Source organism: Limulus polyphemus, unplaced genomic scaffold, assembly GCF_000517525.1.
Source record: "Limulus polyphemus unplaced genomic scaffold, Limulus_polyphemus-2.1.2 Scaffold2955, whole genome shotgun sequence".
Classification (NCBI taxonomy): Eukaryota; Metazoa; Arthropoda; class Merostomata; order Xiphosura; family Limulidae; genus Limulus; species Limulus polyphemus.
Window position 1 is genome coordinate 102,798 of NW_013668565.1, and position 20,527 is coordinate 123,324.

At 31.5% G+C, this 20,527-nt stretch overlaps 1 protein-coding gene across 3 annotated transcripts in view; it reads left to right on the top strand.

The window, feature by feature from the left end:
- LOC106468301 (LIM domain kinase 1-like) overlaps nucleotides 1-18,314 on the top strand; it is a 79,905-nt gene extending 61,591 nt beyond the window's left edge. For 2 of the 3 annotated variants that reach the window (XM_013928719.2, XM_022396640.1), the window contains one exon: nucleotides 14,716-18,314. The gene's annotated coding sequence lies outside the window, so the exon portion shown is untranslated. The remainder of the gene's footprint in view (nucleotides 1-14,715) is intronic. The other variant, XM_022396641.1, reaches the window with a different exon arrangement.
- The last annotated feature ends 2,213 nt before the right edge of the window (nucleotides 18,315-20,527 follow it).

Genomic DNA, 20,527 nt, shown 5'->3' on the forward strand with positions numbered 1-20,527 from the left:
AACCTCCAGATAATTATCAAATGTTGTTTTTAGAAAAAACTTGTTATTTTATCTGTTCTTTTCACTACTGGATCTCTGTACAGGTTGGGTTGATTTGACTGACCTTGTAACTACCATAAAAAATTAGGAAATAAATATATAATATGCTTTTTTTTGGTTTTTTTTTGTTCTAGAAAGACGACAAATTATAAAAAAGAAACCACAAATGTTAAGTCTAAATAACTTAAATGTCATAGCATTATATATCTATATATATTTATTATTTTTATTATATGGATCTTTCATCCGTGCCTAGCTAACATTACAGAAGTTGCAATGACACGGTGCATGTGCACTCATATTACCGTATCCAAGAATATAACACTGACCTTTACAAAGTGACCTGTCTTGGCTGTGTGTTAGTGGCCTAGTATTTTGTAAAATACAGTCACATTTTGGTTATAATATGTTTTATATGTATAATTATTATTACTATTTACAAATAAGTTCTTAAACTTATTTTTCTTAAAACATAGAAAAGTAAATAAAGAAGTGTAGCAAACAATTATCTGTTCTAGTTATGAACTTTGTACTCGTTTGCTTCTTGCTGTAATTTGTTGAACCTTATCAAATTTCATACATGGAGAATGTGAAACATATTTTTTTTCTAGGTTTTATATATGCATTTTGAAATAACAAAATCATAAATTAGTGTATAAATACCAGAGAATTCCACTATGATTTATTAGACTTACTAGCTAAACTGTATTTGGGTCTAAAAAATATTATTTTTCGAGCCCAATAATGTCTTACCTTACTACTTGGAATCTACTATGAAAAGAATGGGTTTCCTGTGTAATAACCTTACAGAGACTCAGAGAACCATGAAAGTGACATTCTGAGCTTCCATTTGGTTATTCACACGTCACTGACAAAAGTAGGGGTACTTAAGCAAGTATTTCAAATAATGGAAAGAGGTGGGTGGGGCCACTGTGTTTGATTCAATAAATATATTAATATCTTAGAAAATAGAAAAGAGGAAGTTCTTATTTTACATTCTAGCTTGTCAATATCTGTAATTTGAGTTCCTAATTTGTAAGAAACAATAGACTTTGTATTTGGACATCATAAACATCTAATCTGAACCAATGCTGCATTCAACATACCACATGACACACAAAAATCAATATTTAAAATTTTTTTTAAATATTTACTTTTAAATTAAGAAATTAACTGATGTAAACTTTTAAAATTTGAATTATAATTTACAATTTGATACCAAACTTACTGACATACATTCATATAATAGTAGTTAAATAAATTTTTGAATGTAAGTCTACAAACATGATTACATGGCCTTTGACCCGTGACCATGGGAGGACCCATCAGACCCATTTTGGTAGGGCTAACTCTGAATACATAATTAGTCATATACTGCATCAACTGTATGTGTTGCAATAATGAATGAGAAATTAACATGTTAAGGGCTGACTGAGCATCTTATAATGAAGCATTAACTCTTTCCATATGGGGTTGGTCTATGTGACTGACCTTGTAACCATCAGAGTTTCCATCCTATTTTTTTTTAACATGTTTTATGTGTTTTCCCAAAATTCAACATGCTTTCAGTAAGCATTACAAGTCTTTTATACACAAAAAATCAATTTTTTAATTAAGTATTTTTACTAAAAACTTGTCCATGAATATATATGGAGACAAAATGTTAACTGCTCTGAATGCAACAATTTTCATATTAAGATTAAAAATACTTTTCTTCATCTGAATAGTTTGAACTTTCATTTGCATAACCTTGAAAACCTTTAAATAAGTATCAAATGTTTTTCTTTTTTTTTCATAAAACATTATATTTTATCTACCCTAACTCTATATGAACTCAATCAATTTGACCATAGAGAAATACAAAATAAATCTAAGTTCCTCATTTTTATTTCAAGAATGACTGCAGATTGTAACAGAAAAATACAATTGTTTATCCTAAGCTTAAGGCACATAACAGTATACATCTATTTATGCTTAATTTTAATGTTTTATTGCCCCTTTGATCTGAGTCTAATAATCCCACCCCATAAGTTATATATCACTCGGCGAATGCATATCTGACGTTATCATATGGAATAACGTAATGCACAAGCTGCTCATAAGCATACCTTGTGAAGGATTTTTTTTCATTATTTTTCCAAATTTAACATTATCTAACCTAACAAGTTTCTAATTTTTACATTACAATTACTTTTATAGTAATGAATAAAAAATATACATGCAAAACAAGATATGTAGTACTTACGTTTCATCTCTTGTTTTTTGCTGTTGATGCCAATGAAATTTAAGCTTACGTTTTTATAATGTACGATAAATAATTTTTATTTTCTCATATAATGCATCTAAGAACACAGAATAATAACATGCACAAAGCAAACAATGTTCTTTAACTATTTATTATTTAACTGGCTCTCTAACTAAGACAAGAGGGACTTTAATTCCCTTAGCTGCTTGATCTGAAACCTACAAGATAAATGTTCAAATTGGAGATAAAAGTGACAATACTCTGTACTGAAAACAACATAGCATTATACATCATTTAATAGATTAAACTTTGCCTTTCTATTGGATTTATATGATATAGTATAGAACATCAGAGAGAATTATTGGCAATTTGTGAAAGATTTGGCAAGTGTGTCTGATTTTCAAATGTATGACTCCATAAACAAATATGATTGAAGGCTATGAAAATTTGACTTTGCCTTAGTAATATATATATATATTACAATGAGTAATTAATGTTAAATTCAGCAGTTGAGGTAGGGTTGGTAAATAAATTAGAGAAGGAAGAAAACCTAAAGAACATGATTCTCATACTAGGGGAGATTGAGGATTTTTTAAAAAGATTTCTTTGTAAAATTTACAACTTAAAACTTGTATAATATTAAAATTGGATTTATTAGCTACATTTTGATGCCAAGTTTGTTTATATATATTGATAATAAAGTAGTTTAATTAAATTTTGGATTTAACTTTGTAAAAAGTTGTGACATATGTGCCTTGAGGGAGTTAACATATAGAACTAATTCTCCTGATACAGTACTTACCTCTTCTCACAAGATTAGCTATTTTCGTTCAGTGGTGCCTTCCATATGCAAACATTTTCTTTACACATGCCACAAGACTTGCTCTCCCCCCCTTGTTGGAATACATTTCAACGTGTCTCTCATCCAAATCATCTATTAACCAATAGTAGCTTAGTATGCTCACATTACGCATGTGACTTTTATATATATATCCTCATCTTACCCTTGCGTGAATGTTGGTACCCCATAGAGTAGGTTTTGGATGTAGTTGACTTGCTGATTATGGTCCGATACACTCTAGCCACTCTACACTTCTCACCCATGGGTTTTATAAATTATACTCAAGGGTGAAGAGTATACCTGGCTCAGAAGTGGTCCGTTTTCCCTCCTCTGATCTACGAATCTCTTTCTCTCATGGTCAGGGATATCCTTTGGACACTTTTAGGGGTGCTTCTGTTATTTCCTTGCACTAGTCCCTCTTCCTTCTTAGTGTGGAATTCTAGCTAATCTTCTGATTGGAGGTAAGTACCATATCAGAAGTTATTATTTTCCTATACTGAAAATCTATTTCCAATAGGTACTTACCTTCTCTCACCCATCCTCCCCACTTCTCTGGTACTGCCAATGTTCAAAGTGAAGGTTTGGTAGAGGAGTGTATAGGGAGTTACATATGTCTTGTGAGCATACTATGCTACTATTGGTTAATAGATGATGTATGATGATTTACATGAGAGACACTTTGGAATGTACGAATTCTAACAATGGGGAGAGTGCAAGACTTGTGGCATGTGTAAAGAAAAAAGTGCAGCACTGAACGAGAATAGATAATCTTGTGAGTGGAGGTAAGTACCTATCTGAAATACATTATCAGTATAGTACAATTATAACTTCCAACACATAACAAACATAACTGGACACCTCTATCAATAATGTCACATTGGGTTAGATGACGATGGCAAATGTGTATCCTGTTTTGATAGCCTCATTGATGATGTAGTTCAATTATTTGTTCTTAACACAATTTTAGTGTGAAATGTCAGCTTTAGAATAATTTTATTCTTTTGTCAAATGTATCATTCTCTTGTGTGTATATTTCTTCACAATATGGTATTTGAAATGTTTTTTGATTTCAATTTACACATTAGAACATCTATAGATATTCAAATATATAATCTTACCTTTAAGCTCTGTAATTATACTGGGGTTACTGCTTTGTGTTATGTATGGTCAAAAGGTAAAAGCTCACTATTTGATGTATACAGATTATTAGATTCTATCAAATCATTTATTATCAGTTAAAAATTACATTGTCTGTTTGATTATAATATAAACAATAGTATTATGTAATATTGCATTAAATATTATATGTAATAATTTTTTATTGTATTTGCATGCAAATAAACATTAAAAACATTTCACATTAACTTTTATAATTAAAGCTGGTAGAAAGTCAATACCAAATGTGAGGCTGGTTAAAATGGGAGGTTGGTTTGAAGATGTTCATTAATTTTATTTATAATTATAATAACAAAAAGAAACAAAAAATAATCATAGTTCAAGAAAGGTTTATCTGGTTTCAATTTAAATTGAAAACATCAATTTTTTAAATATTATACCTTATCAACAATCAAAATTGTATTCCCTAAAAGCTTAGTCTTACAATAATAGTTTTCCATTGAACATAAAGATATGTGATCATGGCTACAAAGAAGATTATGAATAGCAAAAAACAACAGCTCATTCAGTACAAAAGTATTAGAGCTCAATCCAAATCTTTTCCACAAAATCAGCTTATTCAGTTTGCACCTTAAAGATGAGACATTTTCATCTGCTAGTTTCATGGTATACTTTTTCCATATGCTAGAAGCTTGAGCTTTGTAATGTTCATAGCAAGTTTATGGGTCATTTGTATTTCATGCATATCTTCACATTGAAATTAATTAACCAAAGGATGGATTGATCCAATTGTGAATGAATAAGTGACAGGAAAATGATTTGAAACACATTGTACATTCATAAACATTTATTACATTCATTGATCCTCCTTGTAGAATATTTTACTTAAAAGCTTATTTACTGTATTTCACAGTTATAAAAACAATGTTAAAAGGTCTGTGAGTCCATCTCAAGAATTTTTTTTTAAATGTTTCTGTGGTTCATGTGGAGTAACAAATAGCTGTGATCAGTATTTGGAATAGAAACTTGTAATTTTTTAATATTTTTTTAACAGATAACTATCAGTGTTGACACAATACTATCCTGGAACACTGTTAGAATAATAATATCCCTAACTTCTATTTCCCTTTCCAATGCCCAATTTTTACATCTTCATCTATTTTTTACCTCGTGTCACTTCACTTTATGTCTGAGACATTTCATTGTGCTCCAGAGAGATTTCTAGAGAGGTTCATTCTCTTTTTTTTTTACCACATTGGCCCGTACTTCTTTTTCTGTTCTATCCTGTTTACCTAGTTCCTTTTCTGTTGAGATTGGATGCCCTCTTAGTTAATGGACACCTTCATCATGCTTATCTCCATGATCTTTGCCAGTTCCATTTCTTTGTTCAGAGGTCTTCGAGAATATTAATGTCTCACTAGAGACCTGGGCTGAAGAAGCCTGGCATCAGTCCTCATTGTCTACTTTGGTTGCTCATCTTTCTCAACCTTTACATTCTGTTTCTGCTGAATCCACTAGGATTGTCACTCATCTCATTGGTGTCTACCTTGTCAGGTCTCACTTTGTGGGGCCTTTATGCCTGTCTTTGCCATCCTTTGGTCTCCATTTTTGTCCAACAGATGGGTTCTTCAGTCTCTTACCCATAGTCTATCTCTCCACTTCTCTTATTCTCCTCCCCTTTCCTGTTTTACTTTTTCCTTCTATCCCATTTATCTTTAGTGTCTTGAGGATATGACCTCAGATCTCTTAGCCATGAACATTTTTTTATGGTTCCCAAGAAGAGCAGGAACTGTCATCCAGTTATCAACCTGTTATCTCTTAAGTGGTTTATTGTTATTCCTCAGTTCTGTATGGAGGGTTTCTTTTCTCTCTGGTTCTTTTCATCTGGACTGTGGATGACCAAAGTTGATGTTTCAAATGCCTTTGTGCACATTCCAACCATCCTGTCTTCTGGACATTTTCTTCTTTTTGTCCATCAGGATCAAGTCTTCCTGTCCTGTGCTCTTCCTTTTGGCATTGCATCTTTTTATTTTCAGTCGAGTCATGGGGCATTTGCCCTCCTTCCTCATAGATTTGGGTTAAGGTTCCATTATTAGATATATGATTGGCTTCCCCTCCCCATTTATCAGGGGAACTCCATCTCTCACACCTGCATTCTTCTACAAGAAGTTGCTTACCTTGACTGAGCTGGCTTGTCAAGCCTTCTAAATCTTTTCTCATGCTCACTCTATATTTGGTACATCTGGGCATGTTCTTCAACTCCCATCTATGTCGGGATAAGCCTATGAGCAATGGATTTCTTTTTAACAAGAGTTGCAAATCTCTTTTACACTGTGTGCATGAAGTTCTTTCACTTTGGAGACTCTGGTCTCTCTCAAACTGCTCATTCCTTTAGGCTGCATGCACATGCCTATACTCCTGTGGAAATTGTGGGATAAGTGGAACGTTTTGGGATCAGTTTACCTCGATTGTGTACATCCCTTTCCTGTTCTCAAGGACTTGTCTTGGTGGCTCAACTGTGCCAATACCACAGTGGGCATCCTCTTATCACCCACAACTGGATCTCCATCTTTTTGCAAATGCTTCTCTATCAGTCATCTCTGAACAATGACATATTGTCAGGTGTGTGGTCTCTAGAAAAGCATTCACTCTGCGTCAACATGCTTAAACTTCTTGCCATCCATCAGGCATGTTCTCATTTCTTCCCTGTTCTTGTGTATCAGTTGGTCATCATCCTTTGAAAATTCAATGGTTGTTTCTTATATCAACCATCAGAGGGTATCCATTCCTAGACTCTTTACTTCAAGGCATTGGATCTGCTATTTTGGGCTCATTCCCATCAGGTTCATCTCATGGCTTGTTGTGTGAAAAGGGCTCTGAACTTGGGGGTGTATTGTCTTTCTTGGCCAGACAGAGTTCTACCCATGAAGTGGTCTTTCAAGTTTTTCATTGGTTTTTCCCTCATTTAGGCATGACTCTCACTGAAGCCTTCACCACACCTCTCAACACAAGACTTCCTCTTCTGGTCCACAGTTCCTCATCTTTTGGCCCTGGTGGTCAATGCTCTCAACCAGGACTGGCCTCTCCTTTTTCTGTATACTTGTACTTCTATTTGTCTTCTCCCTCATTTTCTTGATTTGACATGTGACACTCCTTGTTTGGTCATGTTTGACCAGCACAAACCTGGTTTCCTCTACTTTGTCAATTGGTGTTCAGGCCCACTCTTCCTCTTGTTTTAACCACACACATCCCTCTTTCATCCTGGAATGTTTTCCTTTCATTTTCACCTTTGGGATTTGTCTGGTCATTTGCCCTCAAAGCAGGACTCTCAGTTGTGTAGCCTTTTCTTATCCCATTCCTTACATCCCTCAACTCTGTCCATCTGTCAACTGAAGTGGCAGGTTTTTCTACATTGGTCCATCAGCTACTCCCTTCCTCCAGGTCATCCTACTATGGCCCACCTTTTAGCCTTTTTCACATGGTTGTTTGACCATGGATTGTTAGTTTCTATTATTGCTGATTATCAGGTGGCTTTTTCAACTGTATTTTGCCATTCATGTTACTGCCAGGTTTTTATTTCCATTACCTCCACTTTCTTTCAATCCTTCCTTCTTCACTGACTCCCTTGACCTACTCCCATGCCTGACTAGGACTGTAATATGATTTTACAAGCTCTTGCACATGTTCTCTTCAAGTCATTGGCTTCATGTTCATCATACTGTCATTCTCTAAAATCATATTCCTTTTCCTCCTCTCCTGTTTTTGCTGGCATCTAGATATATGTGCCATTGATGGTTTCAGCACTTTTTCCACCATACTTACCTACTTCTCTATCCAAACTGAGCCTTTCTTCCTAAGACTATGGCTGCTTGGGAAGGTGATTGTTTTTTCACATTTCGTCAATCAGATTTGTCAACTGTATCACTCTCTTGCATCTCATTTTCACCAACCCTTGGACACGATCCTTCAGGCTGGCCATTATCTTCATCATCTGGTTGTTTTGTCTCCTGCAAGATTTTGATTCCCTCCAGTTGCTGTTCTTCAACCTACACACCATTTTTGGGAAGGGTAAGTACTATTTCTTTTAATTACCCTCATCTCACCCTCTTATAAGATCCAGCCAGGTAACTAGTGCTGCCTTCCAGGTTTAACAGAAAGCAATCAAATCCATCTGCCCTAGTTCTACCAGTGTCAGCTGTTGAGATGGGGTGTTCTGTAAGATCACTAGAGGTATTCTTATGGTATTAAAATTACTCGCATGCCCAGCCTAGACTGTATCTTCCATGTACCATCATGGAAAACACCAGCACCAGGGAAGTGACTGCCCACTTCTTTGGCTCATGCATGCTGGCTTACCTGAAAATGTATTTCCAATAGATATTCACCTCTGCACAGCTTCCCACCCATCCTCCCTACTTCTGGTGCACTTTCTTCTTGCCTCGCCTAAGAATGAAGTTATTTTGAGTTCATGTGTTTAAGGAAGCTACTGTACAAGGAGGTTGTGTTGCCCTACTGTTCATGGGGAGCTGTTGTCTCAAGATGATGTCATCATGAAGTAGTGCAGTTCTTGTTAAATGTTTTTTTTTAGATAGGAGTAGATCAGGGTTAGTGGCATGAAAATCTCAGAGGCAGATGATAAACATAGGAATCAATCTGTTGTATTGTGAATAGGTGGGTATCTATTGGAATTACATTTTCAGGTAAGGAGAATGTTAATATTCCTCATCCCAGTCAATCTGATCAATTTGTGGTCTTATAATTCTTCTGCTCTAATTCCTGAGCTCAAGTATTGAGTTGGCAGAAGAAGCATCAAACTTACACAGTTTCCATTGGCTACTATAATGTTTTAGAAGAACAGCTTCCTCAGAGCTCACTTGAATTGCAAAACATTCAGGTGATTATTCCACCTTTCTCTCGACCACATCTTGTCTTGAGAGACTTTTTACATTAGTACACAGTTAAAGTGGTTATTTGGATGCACTAAAAGCTCTTTAGCAATAGAACTTGTAGACTTGGTTACAATTATGATGCTTAAAACTAACTTTTCCTAAGAATAATTGATTAGAGGCACCTCATCTAACACCAAAGTCTTCAAGTAATCTGATGCCTGAAGTAATTGGTAACTACCTTCATCCAATAAACCTTTTGTTGCAACATAAGAGGCTTTTCCAAATGTTTTCCAAAAGGATTCTGGGAGTTTTATAAGTCAAAGATTTTATCAATTATTTGTGACAATTCTGTTTTGGTTTAGTAATTTCACTAAGCATGCAAAACCTCATCAGGTCATTACATTAACAATGTTACTCTCATCGGCAGTGAAACTGGATTCAAAACTAAAGCTGATAGAGAAATAAAAGAAGTTTATTGGATTGCTAATCTAAATACTGTTCAACCTTTCAGAATTAATATAGATCCAGAAATCAGTGACCTCCATTCATTGGTTTCATCTCTGTCAGAAAAATAATTTTTATTCTTTGCTTATTTTTTTTCATGTAATGTGAATGCTGAATTTCCTAAAACTTACTATTTATATAAGATAATTTTCCATACCTGTTTTTATAAATTGATTAGCATAACATATCTTTTCCAATCAGTCTCCAGGTGTCACCTTTACTTTACTTAAACATTTAGTAAAGTTTTAAATATACATATATTCACCCATTTCTAAAGTAAAATATCCCTAACGCCTTTTCATATACACTCTCGCAGTTGGCTACACTGTACCAGAAATGAGATGCTTACAACAGTACATAGAGATATAGACTAAACATTTCCTGTTAAAACTGGATGACCATCATGATGTCACTAAACTCCCTTTATATATGACTCATTCAATTACACCACCATTCCCAGTTTGCCCCTGAAGAAGAAAGGTCCACCTTTCGAAAGTGCTCGAGTTACGGCATTTTAATTATTAATTGTTGCTGTAGATGTGTAGCAACTCTTGTGTTAGAAGTTATTATATAAATGAATTCCAAAGTTCCTTGGTATAGTTGAAAAATGACATCAACTATTCAAAAGCTAAATGTTTGAATGTTTATAGTTTTAGTTCTTCCAATTCATGAGTGCATCAGATAACTTGTTAGCAATCTTCAACCCTTCATCTTCTTGTTTACAATGAAAGCCTGCTTAATATTGCCAATAGTTGATTAAGTTTTTTGTGTGAAATTGTGTTTCTTGCTAGTTTAAGTCTTAATTGTCCAGGTGAGTTGATTTGGCACACTGTTGTATGGATTGTTTTATCTCATTGCAAAAAACTAACTGAATGAAATTGTTTGAAACTTGATGATTTGTCTACAGATTATGTAGCTTCTGCAAAGTTAGATGTCTTATGTGATATTTGTATGAATTTACAGCTTTGAAATGTTGGAAAGATTTCATTGTGATATGTTTTTAAGAAACAATTTAAAATGCTTACCTTTGTTGTAGATTTTAATACCTGATTTTATATCTTCCTATTCTCTTGTGAAACTTTCTCATAATGTTTTTTGTGTGAAACAGTAAATTTTATCTTTGTTGTGATTCAAAGACATTGCATGCAGTTTCACTGTGTTTACAATTACTTGTATACAATAAAAATTACATTTTTACCATGTCAAAATTATAAGCAAACTGACCTTTTTTCATTGTTAATCAGAAAGTTTTAGTTCATAAATATAATAAGTTTTAAACACATTTAAATTTTATATTTATTTATATATATATATCTTTATATATTTATTTTTGATGATTTTCTTTGCCCATGTAAGCAGGTACTTAAGCTGAAAAGGGGCCATAATGTAAACACAACCAAACAAACAGAGTGAGTTCTTGTCAGAAAAAAAAATATATGGTAGAGTGCAAAATGATAAAACTAAGCCTTCCTCATCTTGCTATCATGAAAAATATTTATTTTCCTGTTATTCTCCAACATCATAAGTCAAATTAATTATAAAATGATAGAGCGAGCTTAAAAAAAAAGAACTGTGATTTTGGTGAAACATCCTTTCTTCTAGCAACATCAAGTTAAGTTTTAATCACTTTGTTCCAGTCTTTATGCAAGTTTCATCTGAACTATAAGCCATATTAAAAAGAACACAAAAAAGAGCTTTCATAGCATATTTTAATCATTACCCAATTATTCTCAAAGTTGAAATATAGAAAATTGCCTCACACTGTGACAACCGGGTTGAGAAATCATGATTGGCTATAATCACTAAAACTACACTTGTGTACTAAGTTATGTGGTTCCAGTTGACACTATTGTTCAAAATTATTTTGACTTCCTCTTAGGTGGTTATGAGTGCAGTATTATGCTCAAGAAAAATTCAGAAAATACATTAACATTAATGTTTTTATTCAGAGCATGCTAAAATCAACCCAAAATTGAAATTTACAAAAAATGCTTATTAGATTAATTTTTTGAATAAATTTAAAAGCTGAAGTTTTTTTAATTTGTGGAATAAGAACTACAACTTTATGCTATACCTTAGTTAATCCAGTGATGCAATTTTGACCTTAGGCAGGTTAAATTCAGTTGGGCAGAGAAGAGTTAACTGTGTGACATTAGTCAAAAACTGCAAAATATGACAAATTTGAGAATAATGAAAACTACTGTCCAGTTCTTTTAGTTTATTATTATGACATGCACAATCCCATGTGACTGACACACATTCTCTCCTGTTTTATTGAATTTGATTATGCAGGCCTTTAATGTGTAAATGTAGGATGTCACTTTGTAGCCTACTAGTCATTTAAAATTATTTTTGTAGTGATACCAACATGAACTCTGGTGCTTCTGATTCCAAAATGTCACTATTTTCAACAATTATTCCAGCACAGTTCACATAACTAGAATACTTAGATCCTACTCATAGATTCTACTATCAGTACACAATTTTTAAGCCATGATTTATGTGGAATATCATCTTTAATGTAATTGAAACACTTCCTCAATAACTGGTTTTTTCCATTGTGCTTTTAACACCTGAGACTTTATTCTTCCAGAATGAGGTAAAAGAAACAGTATTTGACATACTTCTAAGCTTTAGGTAATAAAAGAACAAAGTCAGTGTGAACTGTTTTGTGATGCTACTGGAGCATCTAACTGGTCCCTTACCATTTCTATGTTTCAATTCAAGTGGGAAATCTTCAAAATTTTTTAATGTATTTTTAAATGTCATCTATTGTATGACCTTTGATTTTAAGTCTTTATGAGACATTTCATATTATTTGTTTTAATATTCTGATGCAATATGTTTAGACAGAGGAAAGTATACATGAAAGGCATTGTAGACTACATCTGCCTAGGAAGTTTTGAACAATCTTCATTATGCTAGCAGCTTGAAGCATCATCCAAAAGTTTATAGACAGATGAAGTCCTATAACAGTGCCTTTCAGTGCATATTTTCGATAAAAGGATTTGAACATTTCAGTAACATTTTAACTGGTGATTATTTCATTTTTGATGGCCCAGCCTTGCCAGCATTCATTAGGTCTTGATCAGTTATCTGATCTGTTACATGTGTTACATTTTAGATCTCAACAGACTCACTTCACTATTGCTCCTAAAAGAGATGGTGGTACAGAAAAAAATCCACGATAAGTTAACTATTTTAATTTCATAACCTCTCAGGATACTGTCTGTGAAGATAAATAACAGCATTACAGTCATTTAGTAATTGGATAATTTTTACAAAGTCTCCTGTTTAGATTAAATTCCTTTTAAGATTATAAAATAAGACTATTTCCACAAAATTTGGAATGTTTTCCATGAGTGGTAACTCAAAAGAATTATTTAATGTTGGTAAATATACAACTCCATCTAACATGCAGGTGACTAATTTTGGGTGATAGTTTTATTATATGTTGAAGAGTTTTTGTTTTTTTAACAATTTTAACCAGATATTTTGGGAAACTGTTGAAGATGGTTGACATTGTATTTTCTTTCAGTGTGTGTTGTGATTCACATATTGGTTAAAATTGATCTTTGGAAAAATGTTTCCAACACAAGCAACTGTATTTTCGGGGATACCAGATTTCAGTCTTGTCACTGTTAAAAGCCATTGCTTTAAAATGTCTTTTATTTTTATTCAGTGAAAATCTGAATCAGGAAAATATTAGTTTATTTATTTAATTTGCATTATGTTATTTAAAATGTTACATTGATAACACTTTGTGCACTAATACGTTAACGTTTAATAGACCTATTAGTTTTGAGTACTTCAACAATTTTTGACATTCTGTGCTGTAAACTTATCAAAGAACTACAAACACGAATAGTAATATTAATAATAGTTTAGTAGAAATGGGTATACACCATGGTAATAAATTGCATCATATATTAAATGGAGCTAGCTTTCAATTCTCTTCAGAATTGTTCTCTTAAGAAGAATCAGCAGTTAATGCAAACTTTTTCACATCTTACTACAGCTGCACCTTGCTGTTGTAGCCAGGCAAAACTAACCACTCAAGCTGGCCTCACCAGTTGCATGCAAGTAGTTACTTCAGTATACTTATTGGGTGTTACTAAGGGAACTATATTCTTTGCATGTGTTAGTGAGTCATTTGAAACTACAAACATGTATGACACAACATACTTAACTTAGTAAGACTGGCAGAGGGTGGTATAAGGGAAGAAAAAATATTTTGTTGTTTTTAGTTTGTAGAAAGAAAGAAAACAGTTCCACATGCTTTAACACATGGGTGTAGAGTTGCACAATTCAAAGCTTCTGCTTCACTTGCGTGATCATGAACAGTATTTGTATTGTATATTCATATGCTTTTATATTATATAGTGTTTAATTACGAGTATCATTACTCTACATTTTGTACAGAAGGCTTTGTATGCTCATTAGTTTATTAAGGAGAATAAAAAGTTTATTGTTATACTTCTATTTCATAATTTTTTAAGCAAGTACAGTAGATTTGAATGAGTATTTGTACTTATTATAGGTCTGTTAAAGACTAAGATATTTTTGAGAATGTCCTTGTTCTTGGTCAATTGTAAGAAACTTGTTATATTATAACTAGCTAGTAACCTTTTTTTAGCATTAGTTGTATTCAACAGTTGTACAGTTACTGTGGAACATTCTACCAGTATTTGTTCATTGTTTAAGCTGATAAGGCACTTCTTAACTTTTTTTTAATACAGTTGCATTTCTTTTCATGTTTAATTTTGTGGGGGAGAAAATTTAAATTCAGGGGCTAGTTCTACACATTTTTTGAAGGTTTTGCTTTTTTTTGAAGTTTAACTTCAGGTTTTTAGTTAATTTTCCCAAACTAGTACAAATTTTTTTTTTTTTTCTAAGTTGGTAAACTTACATAATATCTATAGTATATAAGGTGTCATAAATGTAAGTGCTCCTAAGGACATATAAAAATTTATCAATATCAGTCATTTTTTAGTCTTTGAGTGTGCATTATTAAATTTTTATGTGTAATTATATACAAAGTTTAAAAAAGAAAGTAAAGTGTAAGCAAAATATTTTTTCAGGTTCATTCTCAACAATAACATTCATATGTTAATATGAGAATTGAGAACAATCAGTATTGTGTCTGAGCCATTGTGCTGTTTCATCACCTGAAGGAAGTAGAGCAAGGCAGTGCACTATAAATGATAATATATATCATTTTCAGCTATGCCAAGATAATCAAGCATTTAATAGAAGTATTGTATTTGAAAATTAGATTGAGAGTTATTGTTAAGTTCAGGGTTGTTTTATTATAAAAACAGGAAATCTTGTTGAAAAGTAACAATAATATAATTTTGGTTGCTTTTATGAATTGATAAAGCCAGAATTATGTATGGAGGACAAGATATTCTGTTAGATGTTGAAGCTGTGAACAGTTGTAACTTGAAAATGCTTGTTGTTAAGTTTTCAAGTGCAGGAAGAGGTTCATTTTGTTTTCATTCAAAGAATAGTCTTAGTTTTGCTATTGAAGGGTAGGAGGACCTTATGGGATTATATTGTAGAAGATAAAATTTACATTAGATATTGAAGATGAACAAAAAGTTTCAGAGTGAGGTGCCTATTCAAAATAAGCTTAAAATGTTTTGTTAGTTGATCTCTGGAAGATCAGACATTTTGAGTATAAGGCTGTTGCATTGAACAACTGAAGAATCTATAAGAGTTTATTTTGGGGAAATAAGAATGTTAGATATTTAAGACTATTGAAGATTTTGATTACCTGTTTAGAGGATTCATGTATTTTGAAGTTTAAGGTGACCCTTAGAAGATAACATGCTTGTGAATAAAGTAGTTGTGTTAGTTAATAATATGTGTTAAATATGTTTTGAAAGCTCTGATAGTGTGAGTGGGATGATGAATCAAGAACAGTTTTTTTAAATTGAACTAATGTTCTGATAAACCTTGTTGTTTGTGAATTTATAATTCAACCATACAGTTTACTAAAGAAAAACCTTCAAACTGAGCTGTTTTTTATAATGAAATGAAAAAGTGCAGTATACTGTATTCTAGACTTTAACAAGGGCTACGCCATGGTTTTCTATTTGTGCTTATCACAACTTGGTTGTATATTGATTTAAGAGTGTTTCTAATATTGATTCTCTAATGTCACTAGTAAGGTGTGTTGAAAAAAAGCTTTCCAATTTATACATAAAGACTTGTGTCAAGGAAGTTAAATAGGGAGTTTTAAAATTGGTTAGTTTAGCTTTGAGGCTCAAATGAGGTCTGTACTCGTACCATACTTTATTTCAAAATATGCTCATTCATCTCTGGTGCTTTTGGTAAGTTACCAGTGATAAATTAGTTAATTACTGTATTTCATGGACAGTGAAATTTTGCTCATTTATTTCAGTATCTATTATTTTGTAATTTGGTGTTTAGACATAATAGAAGGTCATAATAAGAAATGGGGTAATAGGAAATTGGTAGGGATTTGACACAGTAAAGGAAATAGAAAACCCAGTAAGCTAAGAGTAAGGTATAGCTCTCTTTGTTTTTTACTTACTATACATTCTTCTAAATTAACTGGAGTTATTTGTTTGATTATTTTGACCAAAATATTGTTAGTGACTAACATTACTGTTTAGGCAAGACAGGATGCTTTAAAAAAGTTAATCTACCCTAATCAATAAAGTTTTATTGGTAGTAGCTTCAGTAACACATATATATAAATTGACAAAAATAACAATATATTAACATTTGTAGAGAACATACAAAATACAGCCAAGCAGGATGCTTGAAGAAATTAGATCTGCTTAAAAAGTTTTATAAAAAATTGTTTTGGTAATTTATGATTAAAATATGAATTATTATGAATCAAAATTTTCTTTTTTTATCAGATAGTTAGTTAAGTTTATAAAACCAAATTGGAAAGTATTCTGTATTGTATATGATTTGTTATTTGGAAATTGTTTGTAATTTTGTTAAAGGAGAAATTTTGCCTCACTTTGACCTAGTACTTAAAAAGTTGTTTTTGATTTGTGTATAACATTCCAGTTTTTTACAGTGTACTATGATGAAAATATTAGGTATCTCATTGGTTTCATTTTTTTTTTTTAAATCAGGTCTTTCTTAAGTATATTTATGATTCACTGCAATGATGTATTTCTTCATCGTGTGAAAAATAGTGTACTCAAATTTTCTTTCACAGTTTTTAAACTATTTTTGTGTGTGGCAAAAGCAGATCAGTTACTTTTACTTGAAGATCAAAGAGTGTATGTTAATATGTGTAATGAGGTTAGCATTTGCATCAGAATGTATTAGTGATTTAAGTATATGTTTGGAGTTGTTTTTGTTTTTTTTTTTATTTTCCTTGACAGTCATCAGTCACAGACTGGTTTTGGCACACCATTTATAGGTAGTTTCTGTAACAGGCAATGATTATTGACGGATTTTTCTGGTGCTCTGAAGTAAGAGCAGAAAATGAGTTGACCCTAACATAATAGAAATGACAATAAAATGCCTTTATTTTTACTCATGTATTCCCAAAAGGAAAAATTTTATAATAGGTTGATTAGTATCAATTTATTTAGCATGCAGTTCATATTTTTGGTAGAGTACTATAAAGAACATGAGAGACATAACTTTCCAGAACTGATAATGAAACTATGCATTTCACTATTGTTCTAGTATTTAATCCACAATTGTAAGTCATAACAGTAATTTACATATTCAGTGTAAGTGAAATGAAATCTAAACTCAATATTTCAATAAAAAGAAAAAGGTTTTGGTGAAAGAAATATATTTTAACTTTGTTAAAGTTAGAAATATATTAATGAATGTTTTATTGGCACTGTTGTTGAATTTTGAGGTAGGGATGTGGTAAGATATAGTCAAATTATGTTAGGTTTTTTTTTTTACTTTTTTCTACTTCAGGTGTTTTTATGAAGTAATAGTAACAAACTGAATAAAACTAGTGATATGTGTTATACATGATTAAGATAGATCAAGTTTGTATGACAAATTTTTATTAGATGCTACTCAAGACAACTTTCTCAGACAGACTCTCTGTTTTTATTTTCAGATATTTTCAAAACAGTAAGAAGTTATTGTATATGTATTACATAGTAATTTTCAGAACATTGTTAACCAGATTTTGTTTCATGTTACTTTAAGCTTCAGTTGTATTTCACACACCACAACTGATTGCTATGTGCATATATTTCTCTTAAAATTAACATTATGTGAAGTAGTTTTATTTTTTCAGTACAAGGAAAGTAATGTTAATATTTGTTTGTCTGTTGCTTCGTCAGTTATTAAGATATACTTTCATACTCACACATCACTAGTAGTTTATTCTGATCATGCAGTTCTTTAATTATCTGTAGAATTATAAAAGTTTTGATTCCTGTGCTGTGCTTAAAATAAAACTAACATGTTACTGATTCAGTATGTTTGGAGCAGTAATTATCTTTAGATAGATCAAAAGATTGCTTGTTTGTAAAAGAAATAAAACTTGAAAAGTTAATTTCACATACTTCTGTTGTATGTAGCTCGATATTTGAAATATGAACATTCTTTAAATGTTATTGAAACTATTTAGATCTGTTTCAGGTGAGTTTATGTAACTTTGTGATATTGAAACAAAGTGATTCATTAAAAGCATTTTGTTGTATATGATTCTTTATGCAAAGTGTGTGCTTTTCATTTAAATTAATTTTATTTCAACCTGCATGACATAATACTAGTAGTAATTATTTTGTTTCCTTCATTAAAATATCAAATTTTAATAAGTTAAGTGGTTTTTATATACATATAAACTTTGTATGTTAAGGGCTTCACCTAACTCAGTGTTGGTGTGGTACAGCTTTTCATATCTCATTTTGTTAAATGCTATCTTTTTTACAAACATTTTTGTTAATATTGATCATTAGGACTAGTAGCTGGTCATTTGAACTGTTAATCACTGTTGTTTCAAGTTTTAAATTTCTGTTTGTAAGAATTATATATGTTGAAGATCAAAAGATATGTCTTTAAACAAAGTTTAGGACTTTCTGAAACTTGCATGCGGTCATAAATTGAATGACATATATTCATTACAGTTGTTTTATGACATAAAAGTTTATTATGCCCCTAAAATAGAAAAGATAAATACATTAAAACTTTCATTTTCTGAGTGATATCATAATTTAAAGCATAATGTATTATTTTGTAAGTATTGAATGTAACTGTACCTTAGCCTTGATTTCTGAAAACATTGGCTATGATAATAGCTAGGATTTGATAACACAAAATGCCATCATTTGTTTAAGGGTTAAAAGTTTTATGTTTTACCATTTATTTTTCTTTTGTTAAAATTTTCATAATATTCATTTTGTAATGTTTATTTGTATATTTGAAAATCAATATTAATAATGAAACTAAATTTCTTTCTTTTTTAAGTATGTATAGTTTTTTTATATGTACAGACTTCATTGGATTACTCTTACCCAGGCATTATGTATCTAAAATATGTTACCCAAATATAAAAATTTGATAATAAATTTCTTATAAAAATAAAGTGTTTTTCAAGTTACAAACTTTTAAACTTTATTGAATTACTTGCATGTATTAATCATACGGTAATATTTATCAAAACATTATAGGAACATTCTTGTTGATATGTGTTGTGCAAATATCTAAAATTGTAATTCAAGTTCTTAAAATAACTTTAAAAAATGTATTTTGGTACTATATTTAGTGTGTAAAGCATTGAAGTTATTACAAAGTAACATAGAAAAACTGATTTCTTTTTTGTAAATTATTCTACAATTAATAATACAATCAAAACAAGTTCATGAACATAAGATGGATTACATTTTTTACAAGAATCATGTGAAACCTAAAAATTTTCATTCACTCTTTCAACACGGTCTTGGTCCCTAGGACCGACCTCGTAATCATTTTGTGCTTGTTATAGTTTTCATGCTATAACTTTTAAACTAGTAAGAGAATGTTAACGAAATTTGGAAGGTTATCAGTAAACATTACAATGTTTTTTGCGCAAAATATAATTATTTGTTATTAAGTCTTAAGGTGTATAAAGCAATGTTTTTCTCATGTATTTTTATTGTTTTCGCATTTTACCTATCTATCATGCAAAGTAATATTCATTTTAAGATTAAAAATACTTTTTTTGCACCAGAAAATTTTTAAATTTCACATGCGAAATCCTTATAATGTCCAGATAGTTATCAAATGTTTCTTACGAAAAAACTATATTTTATCTGTTATTTTCAGTAATTAATCTCTGTACGGGTTCGGTGGATTTGACCGATTTTGCAACCACCATAAAAATTTGTAAAATTAATATAAATTATGCCTCTTTCATTATAGAATAAACACAAATTATAGCACGAAATCATAAATGTTTAGACTAAATAGCTTAAATCTCATAATATTATACATTTATATATATTTATTACTTTATTATATTGACCTTTCAGCCGTGCCTGGCTAACAATACATAAGTTACCGTGACGTGGCTCACGTGCACTCATGTTACCGTATCAAAAAACATAAAACTGACCTTTGGTCTGTACAAAGTAACTTGTCTTGGTTGTGTTTCAGTAAACTAGTATAATGTAAACATTCATAGATATGCAATAACGGTCAAAAATCCCTAATCTGTTCCAAGGTCTATAGATACTTTGGGGCTTCAAAGTTCAATGCAAAGTACTTTTTGAAACCCAACGTTGGCTCAATATAATTTAGTACGCTAAAATTTGGGAGGAATAAAGAGTCCCTTTAAAATTAAACGTAAGCATAAGATGTCTTGTTTCCCCCCACCCCACCCCCAGTTTTTGGTGCTGGCGCCGCCACTGCCAGAATGATTCATTTTTTTGGTTACACATCAAGATG